The 20,908-nt window shown below is 38.5% G+C and overlaps 1 non-coding gene across 1 annotated transcript; it reads right to left on the reverse strand.

Annotated features, from left to right (window-relative positions):
* Positions 1–5,692: 5,692 nt before the first annotated feature.
* LOC122901514 lies at positions 5,693–5,799 on the reverse strand. Its single transcript, XR_006383528.1, has one exon. It is a non-coding gene; the product is annotated as a U6 spliceosomal RNA (small nuclear RNA).
* Between the last annotated feature and the right edge of the window lie 15,109 nt (positions 5,800–20,908).

Below are 20,908 nucleotides of genomic sequence, written 5' to 3' on the forward strand. Positions count from 1 at the left end.
TGCAACATTGGTAGTGTGGCAAAAATTAGATTCGTCATTAAAAGGACAGGGAAAAGGTACCCAAGCTCAGAAAGGAAATTGTCAAATTGTTTTAAGAACCCAGTGGTATAGGGAATTATACTTTTTAAAAAATTTTTTATTTTTTATAAACATATAATATATTTTTATCCCCAGGGGTACAGGTCTGTGAATCACCAGGTTTACACACTTCACAGCACTCACCATAGCACATACCCTCCCCAATGTCCATAACCCCACCTCCCTTCTCCCAACCCCCTACCCCCCAGCAACCCTCAGTTTGTTTTGTGAGATTAAGAGTCACTTATGGTTTGTCTCCCTCCCAATCCCATCTTGTTTCATTTATTCTTCTCCTACCCCCTTAATCTCTCATGTTGCATCACCACTTCCTCATATCAGGGAGATCATATGATAGTTGTCTTTCTCCGCTTGACTTATTTCGCTAAGCATGATACCCTCTAGTTCCATCCATGTCATCACAAATGGCAAGATTTCATTTCTTTTGATGGCTGCATAGTGTTCCATTATGTATACATTTTTTTAAACTGTATTTATTTGGCAGAGAGAGATCACAAGCAAGCAGGCAAAGAGAGAGAGGGGGGAGGAAGCAGGCTCCCTGCAGGGAGCCTGATGTGGGACTCGATCCCAGGACCCTGAGATTACGACCTGAGCCGAAGGCAAAGGCTTTAACCCACTGAGCCACCCAGGCACCCAGGGAATTATACATTTTTAATGGGATAAATTAATACCCCTCCAAAGTAACTAACTAAGGTTTGGGGGCATGAGAAGGGAAATAGAAAAATAGGAAGTGTGGATGGATCCTTGCTTAAGACTGTCCTAAGAGTAGAAAAATTATTGATGTTGGTGACAGTGTCTTCAGGCATGTGATCTCTTTTGGATTGGACAAAATAATACAGGTTGGGGCAATAGGCTTCCCACAGTAGTTTTCATACTGTGAAAAGATGGGAATAATTGTTAAAGCTGAACATCTATGGAGAGGTCTTGAGGAGAAGAGGCAGGTTTTGTGCCTTCCCTTTTGCTTCACAGTAGCTATGCTTTTGTTTTATGTTGTACCTATTGAGATTCCATGTAATAATTCATTTTCACAAAAGGTACTGGAGCCAAGTGGAATTTGGCTTCAGTTGAACCAATATAAAAGGAAGAGGTCAAAGATTTGGGAATCTTGATGGATTTTGCTGAAATGGGTTCTTTGTAGTTTCCATCACAGCTCATGCGCCTTCTGGTTGTCAAGGTCAGTTTTTGTGTGTGTGCATAGCAGTGATTCTGTTTCTGATAATGTTTTCATGGAGAAAACCCTAATGAGAAATAAACACAGCTGTCTGCTAGTGAAAAGGTTATACAATTACTCCCAAGGGCCTTGAGAAGGCAAGAAATGTGTAGTTCTTTTAGTTAGATACTGTGTCCAGGGGTCATTTATTTATTGGGAACATGGGGTAATTAGTAAATTCACTGGCCTATTTGGCATTTGTCTTATTGTCCCCTGATATTTTATAAGTGTTTTCATTCATGTGATGCTATTTTCTCTCCTTATATAACCATTTCTGGTGTGTTTATGAAGAAAGTGAGGAAAGAGGAGACAATTTTATACACAGATATTTATACATTATGAACCCATCAAAACAAGGATGGGGGGGCAAGATAAAAGGCATGTTATAATTTAAGCCAATGTTTCCAAAATATGTCTGGATACCAATTTATATAAAATTCTTTTTAGAAATAAATATCTAGATTTGAAACTACTAAAAGAAAATATTCAGTGGAGCATTTTGAACCTGTATTTTTAGCAAGTTTTCAGGTGATTCTTATAGAGTCAACTCACCAGGTATTTAAAAACCATAGCTTTATGCAATCAAGGCACCTGTGCATGGCCTTATTTGATGTATTCAACTGGGGCCAGTCTGTAATACAAGAAGTTATGTCTAACCTGTGGGGTAGCCTAACCTTATTGCACACACTTCATTCACCGCTACCATTTTTATTTGCTTCCGTTGGTCTTCCTTCCCCAATATATGTTCAAAATAGATAATCTCTAATGATCCTCTGGGGAATAAGCAGCAAAAACTGAAAAGAATATAGGATACAGAACTACCATCAGGGAAAAATATAAACCAATTACAGGCTTGTAAATTTTTCCTGATTCTTCGGTATTTAAGAATGAATTTCAACATTTTGGTACCACTGAAAGAATGCAGTTGCTATAACATATGCAGAGAATATGGATAGAGAGACTGATTTAATTAGATTATCTTTTTATATTTCCCAAACAGTTCTGCATTGTAGCATTGTTACCCCTTATATAGAGATGGGGAAACGCAACATAAATAACTACCTCACTGTCACACAGGTAATAAGTGACATCAGGACTCAAACTGACATTTATTGGTTGTAAAGGTGACATTTCTTTACTGTATCATGTAGTACCTATGCAGTTTATCATGTTTCCTGCTACCATTAACATTGATGAATGCCAAGATGTATTCTGAGGAAATAACTACGTATCTCAGATTGTTTGACTAAGGCTACTAGGAAGGAGGGAGATTGTGTACATAGAAGTTTTGGTGCACAGAGGATGAGAGCATGCAATCTGGATTCAAGCTAATGTTTTAAATACCACCAGTAACAATTTCTGTGACCTTGGGGAGTTATTTTTGGATCACTAAGCCTTGGTTTCCTCACCAGAAAAATGGACATAGTTTTTCTACCTACTCAGAGGGTTGTTATAAGAATCACATGCTATGGGGTGCTTGGGTCAGTTTGTTATGTGTCTGCATTCAGCTCAGGTCATGGTTCTGGGATCAAGCCCCACATTGGACTCCCTGCTCAGTGGAGAGTCTGTTTCTCCCTCTGACCCTCCCCCATTGTACCTCTCTCTCTCTCTCAAATACATAAATAAATAATCTTAAAGAAAAAAGAATCACGGGTTTCCAGCTCAGAAACTGGAGAATAGTAATTATGGAATACATTGGTCACCTTGGAGTCTTTTTTCATCTGCATGTGGTCATATAGACTCACCTGACCCAAGGTAATGCACTGTTTTATCATAGTGTGGTTTCTTTTTATTAATTTATTTTTTTCTCTGAAGCAAGACCTTTCCCCCATCATATTAATGCAATCAGTTTTTATTTCAGTGTAATTCTTCTTTCATATAATTTAATGATTCTTTTGTTTTGTTCATTTTAAAGATCTTAATTATATATTTGACAGACAAAGATCACAAGTAGGCAGAGAGGCAGGCAGAGAGAGAAGGGGAGGTGGGCTCCCTCTTGAGCAGAGAGCCCAATGCAGGGCTCCATCCCAAGATCCTGGGATCATGACTTGAGTCGAAGGCAGAGGCTTTAACCCACTGAGAACCCAGGCAACCCCAATTTAGTGATTCTTGATAAATCTGATTTTTTAACTATATAATTAAAAGCTTTGGCTTTATACTATGGGTATTGTGAGGATTAAATGCTCAAAGGATCTAACAACATGAAAAATACCTGTAAGTAAAAATATCATATAAGAATGTTTTCAGCAGCAAGTAACAGAAGACAAACACACATATACAGTGATTTAAACAAATAGTGCTCCATTTTTTTTTCTGATTAAAAAATACTAAAGAAATATAATTGCTGACATTGGATGAGTTCCTCAGTAATGGTGGCATAAACTCAGACCCTCATTTCTTTGTACCAGACTTAACTATTACCTTTCATCCTCTGAAGCTGTTACCTCATGATCACAAGATGACTTCTGTACATTCTGACTTCAATTTTAAGAAGAAAGAAGAAAAAAAAAAAGAATTTAAAAGTCTGCTCTTCGGGAGACTTAGTCTTTGTATTCAGAAATAGAATCCTTTGCTACCAAAGTACCCATTTATAGGTCATTGCCCAGAACTAGGTCACATCTTCCCCTTTAGGCTAATCAGTGTCCAAGGGTAACAAAATTACCATGATTTGTCACCTGGGCTAGAGCAAGGAGGGGCCTAGCCTATATGAGATAAAAAGATCTTTGCCAGATTCCCTAAAACAATAGTGTTTTATCAGTCAAGTAAAAAGAAATAGGATGGGAGCAAAGGAGATGTTAGGTGGACCATGGAAAGTATCTACCTTAGTAGCCATTCAACAAAGGCTAATTTTACTCTCCCCTTATCTGATAAAAATGAATAACCTCATATAAATAAAATACTTGTGGTCAGTTTACAAGTCTTGATATTTAGTTCCTGAAAAATGTGACCACTGAATCCAAACATAGGATATAGAAAGTTGCCCTTAAAATAGCTGGACTTTTAAGAAATAACCTTAATAATTTGGATCAGGTTTTTTGACATGAATTCCAAAGAATGGATTTCAATCTAAATATTGGAGGAGATTAATAGCAACTGTTGAGCCACTTTCAAAGAATGCTGGTCTTGGCTAAGACTTAGGTAATAGAACTGTCTGCAAGGGTAGGACTTACATTATTCCTTTTCCCAGAATTGCATTAGTTAGGCACAGTAAATGGAGGAGGGGAAAGCTAGAGACATAGCTAAGTGTCAAGGACTACCTCCTCTCATGTGGGAAGGTTTGACTCAATTCCATTCCATTATAGTTGTATCCCAAGCTAAGATCTGACTCCTACTTATATTTCTAGGCTCAAATCTTACTATTCTCTACTCTACCACCTCCCTCTGCATCATGGCTCCTTGCCTCACCTGTTACCCCCACCAGGCTAGGTCCCCTGTCACCCTGCCTGAGTGCCTGGTACATCTCTTGTAGCACATAGAACACTTGTAAATAAGTGATTGGTTACTTGTGTAATTATGGTTCACTACCTCTCATCCAGTAGACTGTAAGCTCCTTGAGGTATTGGTTCACTACCTCTCATCCAGTAGACTGTAAGCTCCTTGAGGTATTATATCCTCAGCACCAACAGATGTTTGGTAAATGATAGGGAATCCATAGATATTTTTAAACATGTATTTAGAATGTACCAATTAAGAAATTTATCTAAAAAACCAAATATGCTGACAAATTGGGGAGGAGGGAGTGAATTTTTACTTCATAAAATAATTTCCTGGGGGAGTTCTTTGAACATAAAGCTTCTTTCAAGCATTTAAAATGGGATTTGATTTAACAGCATTTGATTCACATTATTTTTCAGTAACACACACATGCACACACACACACACACACACACACACACACACTCACATCCCTACCCCTATTGCAAAACCATATGCTACAAACACACCCTCTCAATCCTTCATTTCTGGGCATGATCCAAAGCTAACTGTGAAAAAAAATTAAAAAGAAGGAGGGCAGGGAAGCATGCCAGTTTTCCCTCCCTTCCCTTATGATCGTTTGCACTGTTTCTTATATTCCACATATGAGTGAAACCATAGGATAATTGTCTTTATCTCATTGACTTATTTCACTTAACATAATACCCTCCAGTTACACCCACATTGGTGTAAATTGTAAGTATTCATCCTTTCTGATGGCTGAGTAATTTTCCATTGTATACATATACCACTTCTTTATTCATTCATTTGTTGAAGGACATCTTGGCTCTTTCTATAGTTTGGGTATTGTAGACATTGTTACTATAAACTTTGGGGTGCAGGATCGTTATATTTGTATATTTGTATCTTTGGAGTAAGTACACATAGTGCAATTGCTGGTTGTGGGGTAGCAAAAATATGGAATGCTTCACAAATTTGTTTGTCATCCTTGTGCAGGGGCCATGCTAATCTTTTAGGTATTACTCCAGTTTTAGTGTATGTGCAGCCCAGGTGAGCACTCCAGACATTCATTTGATCTCTTGTCATTCTGCAAGTGAAACAAATGATGCCTGTTTTAATCTCCTCACTAAATAAAGCTCAAAGTAGATGATGAATATGAATACACTCTGTAAAGCTCTATAGAAATATAAGACACTTAACCGTGCCTTTTATTTGTATTTATATATTTCACATATATAGTTATATATGTGATGTCTATTTACTTATATATTTTATACTTTGACTTCCATTTGTATTTATTTTGTTTAGACAAACATTTAGTTAGATCTATGTTCAGAATATAATGGTAGCTGAAAGACCATCCAGTTCATTAAATTTTGAGATTAAGAAAATCCTTCTTGGAAAAAGAGAGGCCAGTGTTGCCTCTTAAAGAATGTGAAGGAGTTGTGCAAGGGAAATGGGATAGAGGAGCCCAGTGTATACCACACAGAGGCAACAGAATGAGCAAAAGGAGAAAGACATCCAACAGTAGCCAACAATTGGTACTGGGAAGTAAAAGCAGTTTAGTATTACTAGATATAGGACTTGATTCAGTGTCAAACATTGAGGCTGGAGAATTACACAAAAGCCAGGTTATCTAGGGCATCCCATGCCCTACTAATTTGTTTGATCTATATTTATGGAGAACAAATGAACTGCTTTCAGCAGAGGGATGACATGGTCATATTTGTATTTTAAAGGGATTGGTCTGGAGGTAGCAATGAAGGATAGATTTGAAGGGAACAAAACTGGAAAAGGAAAGTTAACTTAGGAGGCTAAACAGTAATTCTAGCCTGATGATAAGGCCTGAACTGGAGTAATGGTAGTTGGAATGGAGAATACAGAATAGATTCTCTGAATGTGGCTTAGGGAAAAGTCTCACATTGACAAATTCTGGTTACTGATTAAATATGGTAATAAAGAAGAAAAAAGTAAAAGCCCATAGTGAATCTAAGATCCATAACTTTTTCCTGGATAGATGGATAGAGGGATGGGGGGAGGTGGATAATTTGGGTATGTACGTACTGAAAGAGTTTGATTTGGTCCTGGACTTCATAAGATCCCAGAGATCTGATTTTGTTTCTACTCTCTGAAGTCTGATTACTCAGTCAAATTAGTCACTCAAATACCCAAATCCCATGAATCCTATGATGTACCAAACACTGTGCAGTGCTCCTTGGGATGCAAAAATGAATACTGTTTACTCTCTCCAAGAAATTTATATTCTTGGTAGAGAAACAAGACTTAGAGATAATAACATAAGGCAGCCTGGAGGCAAATGATGTATGTGGGAACGAGTGGTTCAAGTCTTTAGATATGAAAGAGATGGGCTGGGGTGGCACAGAGGCCTTTATCCTGCATGTGCAACCTTATGGGACATGGAATGGAAGGGACAACAGAAGAGGGTCAGAGGAGTGGGGAAGGAATTAATAGCAGTGAGGAAAGGGGAATTAAAGGGTGAGGGAACTGGCAGAGTTGTGTTTGAGGGTTGTAATTAGGTTGCTATGGCTGGATAAGCCCTCCTCCTTGTCTAATCACGTATGAGACATGACAAGTGGTCCAGCCTTTTCATGGTCCTCTTTGCTATGTCATAGCAGACCTCTGCAGGGACCTTTGGGATCTTCTAAATGTTTTAGCTGTCAAATCACTCACCTTTCTAATTGGACGTTGAACCCTAATATATAAAATAAATAAAAGGTGAACTGAGCTTATTGAAGTAGAGGTGAGGGACTAGCTCTTGTTCAACCAACTACCTCAGAGATGACTCCTAAGACAGTTGAGAAAAAGCTCTGGTGTTTTAAAGGTCTTACAGTTTGGAAACCATTGGCTTAGTTCAATCTTAATTTGAGAGATGGGAAAACTGGAGTCCTGAAAATGTATGAATTGTGCTTATAGCCCCACACACATTAAATATCTCCCAATTCAATGGAGTTAAGCTGGGGCAAGGCTAAACTGGAACAGTTTTTTGTTTTTTCTATTTTATTTAAAAAATTTTTAACTTAAATTGAATTAACTAACTTAATTTCAGAGGTGGAGGTCAGTGATTCAACGGTCTTATGTAATACCCAGCGCTCAGCGCATCACATGCCCTTCTTAATGTCCATCACCCAAGTACCCCATTCTTCCAGACCGCTTCCCTCCAGCAACCCTCAGTTTGTTTCCATGATTAAGAGTTTCTTTTGTCTTCTTCTTTGATTTCATCTTCTTTTATTTTTTCCTCTCTTTCCCTATGATCCTCTGTTTTCTTTCTTAAATTCCACATATAAATGAGATCATATGATCATTATCTTTTCTCTGATTGACTTATTTCACTTAGCATAATACCGTCCAGTTCCATGCACATTAATGCAAATGCCAAGATTTCAATTTTTTGATGGCTGAGTAGTATTCCATTGTATGTATATACCACATCTTTGTTATCCATTCATCTGTTGATGGACATCTTGGCCCTTTCCATAGTTTGGCTATTGTGGACATTGCTGCTATAAATATTGGAGTTCAGGTGCCCTTTCAGATCACTATGTTTGTATCTTTGGGGTAAATACCGGGTAGAGCAATTGTTGGGTTATAGTGTAGTTCTATTTTTAACTTTTTGAGGAACCTCCACACTGTATTCCAGTGCACCAGGTTGCATTACCACTAACAATGTAAGAGGGTTCCCCTTTCTTCATGTCCTTGCCAACATCTGTTGTTTCCTGAGTTGTTAATTTTAGCCATTCTGACTGGTGTGAGGTAGTAACTCATTGTGGTTTTGATTTGTATTTTCCTGATGCTGAGTGATGTTGAACATTTTTTCATGTGTCTCCTGTCCATTTATATTTCTTCTTTGGAGAAATATCTGGTCATGTCTTCTGCCCATTTCTTTTCTTTTCTTTTTTTAATTCAGTGTTTATAATTATTTTTTTTCTTTTACTGTGTTATATTAGTCATCATACAATATATCATTAGTTTTTGATGTACTGTTTCAAGATTCATTGTTTATGTAAAACACCCAGTGCTCCATGCAATACGTGCCCTCTTTAATACCCACCACCAGAGTCACCCAGCTCCTGTCCCCCCTCTCCTCTAAAACCCTCAATTTGTTTCTCGGAGTCCACAGACTTTCATAGTTTGTCTCCCTCTCTGATCCCCCCCCTTCACTTTTCCTTTCCTTCTCCTAATGTCCTCTATGTTATTCCTTCTGTTCCATAAGTAAGTGAAACCATATGATAATTGACGTTATCAATTATCATTTGACTTATTTCACTCAGCATAATTTCCTCCAGTCCCATCCATGTTGATGCAAAATTTCGGTATTCATCCTTTCTGGTGGGTGAGTAATATTCCATTGTATATATGAACCTCATCTTCTTAATCCATTTGGCTGTTAAAGGGCATCTTGGCTCCTTCCATAGTTTGGCTATTGTGGACATTGCTGCTATGAAGATTGGGATGCATTTGGCCCTTCTTGACTGGATTATTTGTCCTTTGCATTTTGAGTTTTATAAGTTTTTTTTTTTTTTTTTTTTTTTTAGATTTTGGATACTAGTTCTTTGATATATCATTTTGAAATATCTTCTCCCATTCTGTTGGTTGTCTTTTTATTTTGTTGACCATTTCCTTTGCTGTATAAAAACTTTTTATCTAGATGAAGTCCCAAAGGTTCATTTTTGTCTTTGTTTCCCTTGCCTTTGGAGATGTGTCTAGTAAGAATTTGCTGTGGCCAAGGTCATAGAGGATGCCTGTGTTCTCCTCTAGGGTTTTGATGGATTTCTGTCTCACATTTAGGTCCTTCATCCATTTTGGGTCTATTTTTATATATGCTGTAAGGAATGGTCCAGTTTCATTCTTCTGCATGTGGCTGTCCAATTTACCCAATACCATTTGTTGAAGAGACTGTCTTTTTTCCATTGGATGTTCTTTCCTGCTTTATCAAAGATTAGCTGACCATAGAATTGAGGGCCCATTTCTGGATTCTTTATTCTGTTCCATTGATCTGTGTGTCTGTTTTTGTGCCAGTACTCTACTGTCTTGATGTGTATAGCTTTGTTATCAAACTTGATGTCCGGAATTGTGACGCCACCAGGCTTTTTTTTTTTTTTTTTAAATTTATTTATTTTCAGAAAGACAGTATTCATTATTTTTTTCACCACACCCAGTGCTCCATGCAATCCGTGCTCTCTATAATACCCACCACCTGGTACCCCAACCTCCCACCCCCCACCCCCGCCACTTCAAACCCCTCAGATTGTTTTTCAGAGTCCATAGTCTCATGGTTCACCTCCCCTTCCAAGCTTGGTTTTCTTTTTCAACATTCCTTTGTCTATTTGGGGTCTTTTCTGGTTCCATGCAAATTTTAGGATTATTTGTTCCAGATTGAGAAAAAAAGGTGATGGTATTTTGATAGAGATTGCTTTGAATGTATAGATTGCTCTAAGTAGCATAGATATTTTAACAGTATTTGTTCTTTTCATCCATGACCATGGAACATTTTTCCCTTTTTTGTGTGTCTTCCTCAATTTCTTTCATGAGCATTCTATATTTTCAGAGTACAGATCCTTTCCCTGTTTGGTTAGGTTTATTCCTAGGTGTCTATTGGTTTTAGGTGCAGTTGTAAATGGGATTGACTCCTTAATTTCTCTTTCTTCTCTCTCATTGTTAGTGTATAGAAATGCAAATTGTTTCCATGCATTGATTTTATATCCTACCACTTTGCTGAATTCCTATATGAGTTCTAGAAATTTGGGGGTAGAGTCTTTTGGGTATCATGTCATCTGTGAAGAGTGAGAGTTTGACTTCTTTGCTGATTTGGGTGCCTTTATTTCTTTTTGTTGTCTGATTGCTGCGACTAGGACTTTTAGTACTACGTTGAATAGCAATGGTGATAGTGAATATCCCCCCCATGTTCCTGATCTTAGGGGAGGGCTCTCAGTTTTTTCCCATTGAGAAGTATATTTGCTGTGGGCTTTTCTTATATGGCTTTTATGATATTGAGCTATGTTCCCTCTATCCCTACTTTGTGAATCATTTTAATTAGGAAAGGCTGCTATACTTTGTCAAATGCATCTTTGTATCTATTGAGAAGATCATATGGTTCTTGTCTTTTCTTTTATTTATGTAGTGTACCACATTTATTGATTTGCAGATGTTGAACTACCCCTGCAGGAATAAATCCCATTTGGTTCTGGTGAATAATCCTTTTAATGTACTGTTGGATCCTATTGGCTAGTATTTTGGTGAGAAATTTTGCATTCATGTTCATCATAAATATTGGTCTGTGAACTGGAACAGTTTCTACATTCTTGGTTAAATCATATGCACCTTGTTAAATCATACACTGTCCAGGTTTTGATATATGTAAGTTGGCATTGCTTGGTATATCCAAAGAATTTGCAAAAGCCCCACCTGGTGTCTAATGAGAGTAGTCAGAAGCCACTCAAGAGGCCTCCTGTTTGTAAACAATGGTCAGAGAGAGGGAATCTTTGTTTTTGGCAGTGGGCACAGTTATACTGTTCCTTGTACTGCCTTAGAGAAGAGCTATTTTCCTCTGCTCTGTGTTCTAAGGAAAATATCCCTACTTTTGACAGATGTTCTAATTCAACAATTAACAGTGACTATGACATACAAAAATTACCAGTTGCTAAAGCCTCACTTAGCCAAATGGGAGACATAGGGTATTTTTATACCTGCCAGCCTTGGGCTGTGTAGCTTGAGGCACACTCTTGCCCAGTATTTCTCTGGCTTATGTGTTTCACCAGTAACTGTAATTTATTTTTAAATGTTCTAAAAATGTGCCCATCCAACAGCTTCTGGGTGACAGGAGGAGAAAAGAAAAGCATGGGGTGCTCTATGAAATGACACCCACTAAAGAGCTTTCTTACCGGCCTTTGGTAACATTACACCATGGGAAAGTCTGGCAACACTTCAGCCAAAGGGCAGCTTTATTAAGAGAGACCCCAAATGAAACATTCTGTCCCAGCAGATGAATCTTTTCCTTGCCACTCAGGTGTTCTGAGTAAAATTAAAACAGGAGATTTCTTGGCTTCAGTGCTCTCAGCTCCTCTTTCTGGATTTCTCCCACCCCTTGTTAGTAATAACATGCATCCTCCATTTGTCCATTTGCATACCAGGTATTTTCCACATCTCCATTTTTCTCCCAACAACATCTACTCTCAGAAAAATTCATTCTTAGTACTTTGAAATAACTACAGAGCCTCACAGTTGGAAAACCATTGATAGCTATTTCCAAACCTTTTGCACTACCCTTGTTTTAGTAAAGTAAATGTACACATCTGCATATTTACATACATATATACAAATATGCAAATGAGCAGGCACTTGCAATAGAAGTGTATTCATCCTCATGGATGCTACATTCAAAAGATCAGAAGAGCTCTCTCTCTGACTTGGTCCCCGGTGACCTTATGACAATCTGTTACAGGCTTCCTGACAGTTGGGTTGTCTGCCCTTTTCTCCTGCTCACCATTCAGATAGCCATAGTACATCATACTTTCACACAGGGCATATCTTGCTCTCCACATCCAACTCCTTCCCAATTCTATTCTACCATGTCTCACATATTTCTCTATCTTCACTCTTAGCACCCTAATTCAGGTCTTCTTATCCTGTTACTTGAATTGGTGGAACAGCTCCCTACCAACATTTCTGTGTCCTGTTTCCTCCCTATGAAGTCTCTTTTCCACACCACTGCCACTTCCAAATATGCTTCTTCTTGGCTCTGATTTCCAATGGCTCCTTCTCTGCCTATACTATTAATTAAATCAGTAATTCAGGATGTCATTCATTTACTGTATGTGCCTAATCTGCCTTTTCTGGCTTCCTGCATTCCTCTGAAATTATTTTCCAGACACATGAATTTTTCTGCTATTCCATAACAAACTTCACATTTTATACCTTCATGCCATTTTAGTTTCCTCTGCCTCAAAAAAACTCCTCACCTTCATGCTTTAATTCATTCATTCAAATCCTACTTTTAAAATACATACTAAGTTTTTCATGATCTGGGTGGCTAAGTGGGTTGGGCCGCTGCCTTCGGCTCGGGTCATTATCTCGGGGTTCTGGGATCGAGTCCCGCATCGGGCTCTCTGCTCAGCGGGGAGCCTGCTTCCTCCTCTCTCTCTCTGCCTGCCTCTCTGCCTACTTGTGATCTCTCTCTGTCAAATAAATAAATAAAATATTTCATGATCTATCACCTATAATGTCTGCCTGTTTTTCCAAGCACATATCAGCTATAATCTCCTCTATTAAGTCTTTCTTGCCTTCCCAAAGCAATATGATTTCCATATCTTCTAAACTTTCTTGGTATTTTATTTGTGGTTTTCTTAGGACATTTTTTGGTTTGTTATATCTTATACTATGGCTTTCAGTTAAAAAATACCTAGTCTGTGGCTTATACTGTGAAAGATCATATGATTATATCTAATACTCCTTATTACCATTGCTAGGTCCATAATCTTATACCTATTTTAAAGATTAGGAAAATAAAGCTCAGAGGAAAAGTTACTTGCCCAAGGCCAAATTGCCAATGAGTTTGGATTTAGGAATCCAACCAAGCCTATTCTCTTTCCTGTTTATATGATGCCCTGATTATGATCATCATTATACCTCTTGTCCCCAAAAATGTATCATAGAGTTCACGAGGACATGAGCTAAGTCTTATTTACCTCAATGCTAGCTATATCATACTAAATATTGATGAAACTGGATTGATTGAGTTTCATTCAATTGCACTGTAGATGAGGAACCTTGGGGAAGGGAAGTCAAATGGGTTGGTAATCTCTACATGCCTTAGAATTGGTTAAACCTGCTAGTAGGGGAATTTTCACACAAAAAAGGGCCTGAATAACTCAGCCAGTCTCAATCTATATAGGTCTTAATTTTCTAGCTCTCTAGAAGTTGCTACTGTGTAACTCCTGGCTGCCACACAGTCTGTTGTAGCTTTAAATATTCACTATGTTAATGCTGATTACTGAATAAAGTGGCAATTAAGTTTTCATGGCATAATTTCTATGTTGCACTAGAACAGTGCTAATAGTACATTGTGTCTATCCCTTCAAAGAACCCACCTGTTCTTTGGGGGAGACAGCAGCAGGCTGATGCTGTGGGCTGCTCATTGAAGTGCTGGTGTTAGTTAAGGGATTCAATCACTGTCTCAAGAGCTACAGAAAATCTGAACTACAGGAGAGGTGAAAGATGTATACTTTCTTTCAATTCTGCCCTGACTGGGGTTGAATTTGTCTTGGACTTAAAGGAATCCTTCCTCTCTGTCCTTTGCTATTTTATATTTCCTGGTGTTTAAAAAGGCAACTGAACCATATTTTATAGGCTGGTTCCCTTCTTACCAAAGGCAAGACCACAGGCTTCTAAAATTATACCTGTGTCATAGGAATTACTCTCTGTGCCATGTGTGTCTCACTACACTTGTAGTCTCAACCTCCATTTCCCACTGCTGTTCTTAAAACTTAAGCCCAATTTCTCATCTCTGCTCCATTCCTTCGGATCAGAATCTTCCTTCAGACTTAATTTTCATTTACCCAGCCCACTGTTATTATTATTCAGGAAACTGATCTATCCGTTTGTCTTTGTTCTGGCTTTAGGTCCCACAGCCAAGGGCCATCCTTACCTCTTGGACCACAGCCCAGTTCATAGTCCTAAATAGACCACTCTAGCAAGCTGAGTGGTAGGCAGGCTGGGACAGAGCTAAAAATGGAAATGGGAAGGACTGCAGCTGGAGGAGACTTGCCTAACTATGGAGCTGACCTGTGAAGAGGAAAGCCATTAACCCAAGTTTTATATCCATAGGAACCTGGAGGAGGGAGCCAGCATTAAGGCCCCAAATGGTTCAATCTGGTGGGCGGTTTATAGAGATTAGAGTGCTGGTTAGTGGCAATATGGAAAGTCAGACTCATAACAGCTTTGTCACTGTGAGTAGTTTGCATAATTTGGAGAAGTCCACCCTAGCCAAAGGTGAATTGGGCATAATGAAAAGGAATTTGAGCTTTGGAATTAAAAAGACTTGAGTTCTAGTTCCAGCTGATCCCTAACTAACTCTGTCATTTGGGACAACTTAATCTCTGTGATCCTTGGTTTCCCCACACAGAAATAGATGGCATAATAATTACCTCTTAAGGCTATGATGAGTTTAAATATGGTAATATGTATTAAATACCTCATATGAGAACTGGCAGTAAGAGACAGTTCATATTAAATGGTAGGAATAAGACACCAGGAAAAATATTAGGTTATAGGCAGGTAGTAGACAGTGGCTTGTGTTTAGGGTCTCAGAAGTAGAAATGAAGTGCAAACCAAGAAGCAAGGTCAGAAGACCAGGAATACAGATAGTACATAGTGAGCCAGAGCCAGGGGAAGACAGTGTCAGAGCTCTTTGGTACATACACTTGGAGCTGGCAGGACAAATTTTAGACCTCACAAACTGGTAGGTCAGATGTTGCTAATGTTCTCTCTGCCCTCATTAGGTCTGGTAAAGGAATTGGGCAGAGGGCCCTTGAAGCCTCTTGATGAGCATGCAAGGGTATTGTAAAGCAGAACAGCCTCTCAAGTAGATGATGAGAGCAGCTGCCTGAGAAATAATGGGAAAGGCACTGCCAGCAGTTCCACCTACCTTACCTCTGCCAGGAACTCGTACAGCCACCTGGAATCCTGTCCCAGGAACCAGAAATATACGGTGCAATAGCACTGTACTTAGTTCTTATGTTAGAGGTCCTGATTAAGGCAGGAGATTACTGGCGGTCAACAAATAGCTTGTAACAGAGGAGAGTCATCCTTAAGGGAGGAAGCCGATTAGAAGTCAGATACTGAGATAGGCCCACTGACAAGGCTGGCCTCACCCCTTCTCTGTTTCTTCTTCTGGCTCTTGACTGATTTCTCTGTGTTTGCCCTTCTGGCCATGATAGGCATGATATATGTATGTTGATATTCATATTATACATGCTGATATCACAGTCATGATACATGTGTCTATATATGTATGTGTGTGTCTAGTGCACACATACACATATGAATAAAAATAAGAATGAATATTAAAAAATCAATACATATAGTAATGAAGTTGTCTAACTATTTTAAGGGGCCCATAATTTCAATCTTTCTTTCTGTATTAATTAAAGTTTCTATATGCATCCCTACCCCAAACTTTAAACTCTGTGAGGGCAGAGAAAATTATCAGAGTTTGCCTAGCACAGAATAAGTCCCTGCCATCATTACTTGAATGAATCAACTGTATTTCAGTCCCTGTGTGAGGCACTTTGGTATGTTATTTCTCAGTTTTTGCCACAACCTTGTGAAGTATCATTAAGTTAAATAATATAAATTTTCACAAAACTGAGATACAGAGAATGTCCATACAAAATTTGTAAGTGACAGAGTTGGGAAATAACCTTTATTCTAGCTCATGTATCATATAGTATGTTTAGATATGTGAACTGGTAACATGATTATTCAGCACTGTAGCTCTAAAGTGGGAAGGAGAACACACAGGAATTCTGGGGTCAAACGGATAGTATAAAGTGTCAGAGAGGGAGAAAAATAGGAATCGCCCATTTCCAGAATGACATAATTAATAGTAGCACTCTTTGACTAGTATAGTATTGCCAGATTTAGGACATAAAAAAATCCCACATAAATTTAAATTTCAGGTAAGTAACAATTTTTTTTGTTATAAGTATATCTTATAACAAAAATTGCATGGGACATACTTATATTAAAAATTGTTGTTTACCTGAAATTTAAATTTAACAGGGCATGCTGTTTTTAATCTGACAACACTACTCTGGTTTGAGCTATAGGATAGCTTCAAGAGATATTGGTTAAGATTAATGGGAATGGAGTTATGATTAAAGAGGTGATTTACAGGGGGAACAAATTTGTGTGACTGTGTGTCCTTTCAGTCACTCAATAAACATTTTGGGTGCAGCTCCCCAGGCAAGACTCTTTAAAAAGAGGAGAAATGTCCAGGTCCTAGTTTTTCCTCTCTCAATGCTTAGAGTCCAATAGAAGAGCAGAAGAACATATGTAATTACAATAATATTAGGCTATGAGAGGTATGTGACAAATTGCTGGAAGAGATTGAGTATGGCCTCAATACAGGGAAGTCTTCCTGGGAAAAATTTACTTCAGCTAAGCATGAACCAGGGTCATTTCTCTGCTGCCACTCCACAGCCTCAGATGTACATCCTGATGAAATGTTTTCGCCTCAAATGCAAGTCTGTGTATATCCTGCTCTTGCTTAAAATCCATTAGTGGTCCCCCAAATCTTTTAAATGATGCCAAACCCATCTGCTTGGGATAAAACTCAGTCTGATAGAGACCCTTTGTATTGTCTCAGCCTCATCTCCATTCTGCCTTGGCTCTGAAGAAATGTCTTGCTGAGTCAGTCATGCTCTGCTTGTCCTCATGCCTTCCCCTCAGGCTGGTCACTCCATGATAGGGCTTTAGCTTTGCCTCACATGCCTAATTCCCACTGTCTTATATATGGTTACTAGTCATGAAGCACCTTGTATATGGCCAACTCTTTAATAGATACTTAATTTAATCCTCCAAGTCTCTATTGCTGAACCACACCTCTCCCTGCCTGCAACCTTGTGGGCTATTAGCTCTCTCTTATCAGAGCACCTACAAGCAGGTGTGGCCATTGACCATTTCCAGTGTTCTTCATTACAAAGTGAGTTCTTTGAACATAAAGGTAGCATATTACTTTTGTCTGTATCCTCAGGATCTAACACTGTGCCAGGCATGTAGAAATGACTCAGACATTTGTTGTATGAATGAATAAATATTTTAAGGAAAATAGAAACTCCTTTTAATATTAATTGTTACTACTAATATCAATAGCTATCATTTACTGAACCAGATCTTTGTTAAGCGTTTTATATACATGCCTTCATTTAATACTCTCAGCGACTACCTGAAGTAGGAATGTTTATAATTTCCATTTCACAGATGGGGAAACAGAGGTTAGAAATGTTAGATAACTTCCCCAAGCTAGTGGTGGAGCTGGCATTCAGACCCAGGTGTGACTGATTACAGGGCTCACGGTCTGAAGCACTAAGCTGTCCTGCCTCTCGGCTGTCCCCTAAGACTATCATCTTCCTTAGGAGTCACTTACTCTTTCCTACATGGGTTAAACTTATTTGTCACATCTGACCGCCCAACAAAACCCAGCTGGGCTAAAGAAAACATCTCTATTGGGAGATTCAGGGCTTATGCAAATATCCAGACGGTGAGGAAGGCCTGCGGGTTTTCCTTTGTGCCCTGTTTATAATAAATAAACTTCAGCAGCATGCTTAGGTCATTAACAGAGATAGATGGAGCCAGCCAAACCATTTCTCTGTACTTGGCAAAATGGAGCTCTTGCTTCACTTGTGGAGCAGGGTGGTGAAGGAATTCCATAGTCTTTATGTGCTTTAAGAAGATGATTATATACGGGAGGAGAAATATGCTCCAATGGGATTTGTTGGGAAAATCACTACTGGAGAATGCAAATGAGGGACTGTCTAATGCCGTACCTGAGTTTGGGATCTGAGTACAAGTTCTGGCATTGCTGGGACCTCAGTGTCCTCCTCCATAAACTGGGGTGAGAGATACCACATTAAATCAGGATGTTCCAGTGTGTCCTGATGTATACTAATTATATGGGATATTAGAAGGCATCGTATGGTGAAAATAACTTCATATTTAAAGCAAAAATGGAAATGTTTGCTCAGACAAGGTTTTTTTGTTGCTGTTTCTACTGCAGGATTTCTCAGGGCCTTTCGGTGTTAGTGTAGATTACTAACCTCTCCCAGAAGTTTCATACGGCATTTCCCAAACCTGACTGACCACCGAAACACATTTGAAGACCTTATTATAGGAGAGAATTTCCCAGGACAAAGCTCAGGGGAATGCTATACTAGATGGTATCTGGGGGTCATTTGTTTGAAGGAGAGCTGGACTGCCATTTCGGCTTGGTAGGAAACACCTGGGATAGGTGCAGATCTGACTTATCTTCTGGTAGTGAAAAGGACACATACAAGTATACTTAAAATTTTTTTTAATTTTTTATTAACATATAATGTATTATTAGCTCCAGGTACATAGGTCTGTGACAAGTATATATTTTGGTTTAAAATCTCTTTACCCATCTCTGTTCCTGAAACTTACTTTGTGCCTAAAACTCTGCTAGAGAGAAATTGAGCTTTGCAGAATGAAAAACTCTATCTTTGAAAGACAGAGTTTACACCTATGTTGAACACTAACATGGTACAACACATTTAACATATTTTTTAAAATAAATGATCAAATTTAATTTCCACAAGGCCCCCACAATAATGTTTGTGCATATTGTGTAATAGATGATATTCAAGCTCTGCCTGAAATATACATCTTATAATTTCCATTTAACAAATAATTAAACTGAAGTCCAGGGAGCATAAGTATTAGAATAGCTAGTAAAGCATCAGAACCAGGATATAAGCCTAAGTCTCTCTCCCTGAAGTACGAAGGTAAATTTCAGTTCTTTCCCAGTTTTGTTTTGTTTGTTTATTTTTAAAATCAGGCTGACCTAGATAGATGGTTAATATATGATTGGAATCTTTGGTACTAGTTCCAGACTTAGCTTTTAGCACTTCCTTAATCAGCTGAGGATCAAAGAAAGTTACTAAATTTGTGAAAATTTCCATCAGTTACTACCATTTCTGCATATTAAACTATCGCAAAACTTAGAGGGTTAAAACACAAACTTTCGGATTTGCCCATAGTAACTGTTGTTGGTCTCATTTGGGGCTAGTCACATGGAGGCAGTTATCTGATAGCTCAACTGGGGCTAGAAGGTCTAACACAGCCTTGTTTTAGATGTTTTATCTGATGGCTATTGCTGGCTCACAGTAGGACTCCCTATATCCAACAGGGGAATATGGAGTTTTTCTCATGGCAGTGTGCTTAAGCCTCTTGAGAATTAGGCTTAAGAACTCCCACACCATTAAAAAAAAAAAAAAGAACTCCCACACCATTAGTTTCCCTACATTCTGCTATTCAAAGTGAGGTATAAAACCAGCCTAGATATAAGGGGCAGGAAGTAAACCCTTGTTCTTGGTGGGAAAAGCAACAAAATCACACTGCAGAGTGACCTTTGGACAGGAATTATTGCAGCCATCTTTGTAAACACTTGGCCACCATTTTAACAGATTTCTTTTTTAATTTTTAAAGATTTTTTATTTAAATTCAATTTATTACCATATAGTGTATTACCATTTTTGTGGTAGAGTCCAGTGATTCATCAATTGCATACAACACCCAGTGCTCATTACATCAAGTGCCTTCCTTAATGCTTATCACCCTGTTAGCCCATCCTCCCACCCACCTCCCCTCCAGCAACGCTGCTTGTTTCCTATAGTTGAGTCTCTTATGGTTTGCCTCCTGCACTGTTTTATCTTATTTTATTTTATTTTTCCTTCCCTTCATCTATGCTCATCTGTTTTGTTTCTTAAATTCCATGTATGAGTGAAATCATATGGTATTTGTCTTTCTCTGACTTACTTCTCTTAACATAATGTCCTATACTTCCACCCATGTCATTGCAAATAGCAAGACTTCATTCTTTAATGGCTGAGTAATAGTCCATGGTATGTGTGTGTGTGTGTGCACACGTGTGCGCATGCATGCGTGTGCATGTGCCACTTTCTTGATGAACGTCTAGTCTCTTTCTATGTTTTGGCTATTGTGGACATTGCTGCTATAAACATTGGGGTGCAGGTGCCCCTTTAGATCACTGTGATGGTATCCTTTGGCTAAATATCTTGTAGTGTAATTGCTGGGTCATAGTGTAGTTCTATTTTGAACTTTTTGAGGAACCTCCATACTGTTTTCCCAAGTGGCTGTACCAGCTTGCATTACCATGGAAAGTGTAGAGGGTTCCCCTTTCTCCACAGCCTTGCCAACATCTGTTGTTTCCTGAGTTGTTATTTTAGCCATTCTGACTGGTGTGAAGTTGTATCTCATTGTAGTTTTGATTCGTTTTTCCCTGATACCTAGTGATGTTGAGCATTTGTTCATGTGTCTATTGGCCATTTGAATGTCTTCATTGGAGAAATGTCTATATATGTCTTTCTTGACTGGATATTTTGTTTCTTGGGT

The sequence above is a fragment of the Neovison vison genome, chromosome 2 (genome assembly GCF_020171115.1).
Source record: "Neovison vison isolate M4711 chromosome 2, ASM_NN_V1, whole genome shotgun sequence".
Taxonomy (NCBI): Eukaryota; Metazoa; Chordata; class Mammalia; order Carnivora; family Mustelidae; genus Neogale; species Neogale vison.